At 41.1% G+C, this 455-nt stretch overlaps 1 pseudogene across 1 annotated transcript in view; it reads right to left on the bottom strand.

Moving 5' to 3' along the window:
- Positions 1-221: 221 nt before the first annotated feature.
- LOC119596659 overlaps positions 222-455 on the bottom strand; it is a 439-nt pseudogene continuing 205 nt past the window's right edge. The window contains exon 1 of the transcript XR_005230774.1: positions 222-455. This exon is cut by the window's right edge and continues 205 nt beyond it. The product of XR_005230774.1 is annotated as a pro-resilin-like (transcript).

The following is a 455-nucleotide window of genomic DNA, read 5'->3' as shown; positions in this document are numbered from 1 at the left end:
TATGTGTGTGTGTGTGTGTGTGTGTGTGTGTGTGTGTGTGTGTGTGTGTGTGTGTTTGTGTGTATGTATGTATATGTATACATGTGCGGGTGCGTAAGTGTGTATAAGTCTGTGTGAAATTTATGCATTGTAAGCTTTACTATACCTAAATAGGGAAAAATATTTCTTGATTTTCTGTTGTTATAAAACATACCAGGAAGTAAAAAATATTCTTTTTTTCACTTGATCGTCTTAATAAATAAATAAGTATATAATTTACAAATGGTCCATGTCAGTTAACAGTGGTCAAGATTCCAAAGGGATGTTTACTTGGACTCGTTGGAGCCGTAGGTGTAGACTGGCCTTGGTGGCCTGTACTCCCGGGACTCGAAGGAAGCAGACTCGAAGGAAGCAGACTCATACGAGTCGGGGAAACGAGCCTCGCCCTCGTAGTTCACATCAGCCACGTAGCCGGA

The sequence above is a fragment of the Penaeus monodon genome, chromosome 38 (assembly GCF_015228065.2).
Source record: "Penaeus monodon isolate SGIC_2016 chromosome 38, NSTDA_Pmon_1, whole genome shotgun sequence".
Taxonomy (NCBI): Eukaryota; Metazoa; Arthropoda; class Malacostraca; order Decapoda; family Penaeidae; genus Penaeus; species Penaeus monodon.
The sequence above is the reverse complement of the archived record's forward strand: the minus strand, read 5'-3'. Positions and strand labels throughout refer to the sequence as shown.